The following is a 2,476-nucleotide window of genomic DNA, read 5'->3' on the forward strand; positions in this document are numbered from 1 at the left end:
GTTCTAAGCTTCTTGGGGGAAGTTTTTTTCGGTACACAAACATAGTGGTCTTTGCACGGTTGACGTGAAGTCCTAATTTGATGCTTTCGGCTTCTATTCATCTGAACAATCGACTCATCTCCTCCTCATCGGAGGCCAAGAGCGTTGTGTCGCCAGCATAGCGTAGCAGGTTGCATATCGTCTTCCCGCCATTCCATATGCCGCCGTCCCGCAGTCTCGCGGAACCGACCAGATCAGCATTGGACGTAGAGAGCGATTATGATTTAACAACTTGTTAAACTTTTGATTTTGTTATGATGTGAACTTGAGACGGTTTACAGTGCATCTTACGCGCTCCAATAACCATGTATGATATTAATAATGCAATGACACGTCGTCACAACTCGCAGTGTGAGTTAAGTGAGCACGCGCATTAATCAGCGTGAGCGATTGTCAACATCGTATCAAAACCTTAACAAATTGTTAGATCAGATTACGACTCTTAGCATTATTAACTCTAGAGTCTATGTGGAAAGAGAAGAGTTGTAGAATGTATCGGATCCCATTTCACGACTCCTCTTTCCGCACAGACTCTAATTACCTTGATGTAAGTATATTTTAAACAAACTGATGTTTCTCCATGAAATTAAAAATTATTCAAGCGTATATGTGCGAAATTCACCCTGTATGAAGATGTGTGAAGTAAGTACTCTGTTATGTTATGAGCTTTGAAGGGAATGACCAAAGTTGTTAATACGTATTATGTTTCTGAAGATGTTTTGCTTTGCTCATGATGGACAAGAATTAAGTTAATAAAGCGTTGTGAATAATAAAACATGTTTTTGTTTACCTACTTTTTTATTAATTTAGGAAATATGTATATATATTTTTTCCCAAAAAAGAGTAACTACACAATATACATATATTATTATTATTATTTTATACATATATGTTCATCATTTTCTGCACGAGCAGCTGACAATGATGGCTTCTTGTTGACCAACCAGAAGATAAGTTTATGGTTTGTTATTTACTCTGTTCCCAGGCATTATTTACCTAGCTACTATCGTAATGTATTATGACGATTGATATGACGTTCGTTTCAATACAAAATGCTCAACTTTGTTCTGGGCCCAGGCCCAAGTGCCTTAACAAAATCAATCTCCTTTGTACATTACATATCCCACAGCCGTATCTGAATAGGAATCACATGATGACCTGAAATAACAGGATATAATTGAGCGTTTCTTTTATATTTTGCCATTTTTATATATTGCAACCTTATTTGCCACTTTAGTGTTATTTCTGCTCTTCTAATCACGAGCTCTTTCGATCCTAATGGGATAAAAAAATGTCCTAGAGTTTATTTCCTATTATGTTAACCATTTCCCCATATACTTTGTATGGCGGTAACAAATAGTAAAGTTTAAAAAATGTGTGGAAATTTAAGGACACTTTTTTTCTCCTATAAGGATGAAAAGGGCTCGCGATCCTGACTAGAAATAACACAAAAGTGGCAAAAAAGGCAAAATTGGCATGTACAGTCGACGTCAAAGATATGTTTACATTTTTCGCCTTATTACAAAGGAGTAAGGAGCAAAAGTGTAAACATGTCTTTGACGTCGACTGTACCTAATACAATATCCAAACAATGGCGGTATATAAAGAGTGTCCGATGGGTGCTAAGCGACCTTAGCAATGGACGCTTGTAACCATTTTTATGAATCCAATCTCCTTACAATTCGAATTAGTTAAAAAATTATATATGTGAGACCCAGCTTTGCTCGGAAAACATAATTATAAAAACTCAAAAATGCGCGTTTTCTCAGAAATAAGACCTAGCTAGATCGATTTATCGCCCCCGAAAACCCCCATATAACAAATTTCATCGCAATCGTTAGACCCGTTTCCGAGATCCCCGAAATATATAATAAACAAGAATTGCTCGTTTAAAGGTACCTACTATTAGATAGAGGATTCAACTTCGAGAAAGAGGTTAATCGACGAATCTGACTCGGTTGGGCAGCGTTTGGGAAGCTACGGCACATCTTTTTGTCCAATATTCCGCAGTGTCTCAAGACGAAAGTCGTCGACCAGTGTGTGTTGCCAGTGATGACATATGGAACTGACACGTGGCCGCTTACTGTGTGCCTCATAAGAAGGCTCAAAGTCACCCAAAGGGCAATGGAGAGGGCTATGCTTGGAGTCTCTGCGTGATCGCATCAGAAATGAGGCCATCCGCAGCAGAACCAAAGTAACCGATATAGCCCTCCGAATCGCTAAACTTAAGTGGCAGTGGGCGGGGCACATTGCCCGTAGAACCGATGGCCGTTGGGGCGGAAAGGTTCTCGAGTGGCGACCACGTACCGGAAGGCGCAACGTGGGTAGACCCCCCACAAGGTGGACTGACGACCTGGTAAAGGTCGCGGGAGTCCGCTGGATGCGGGTGGCGCAAGACCGGTCATTGTGGTACTCTTTGGGGGAGGCCTATGTCCAG

This window comes from Cydia splendana, chromosome 5, assembly GCF_910591565.1.
Source record: "Cydia splendana chromosome 5, ilCydSple1.2, whole genome shotgun sequence".
NCBI classification, from domain to species: Eukaryota; Metazoa; Arthropoda; class Insecta; order Lepidoptera; family Tortricidae; genus Cydia; species Cydia splendana.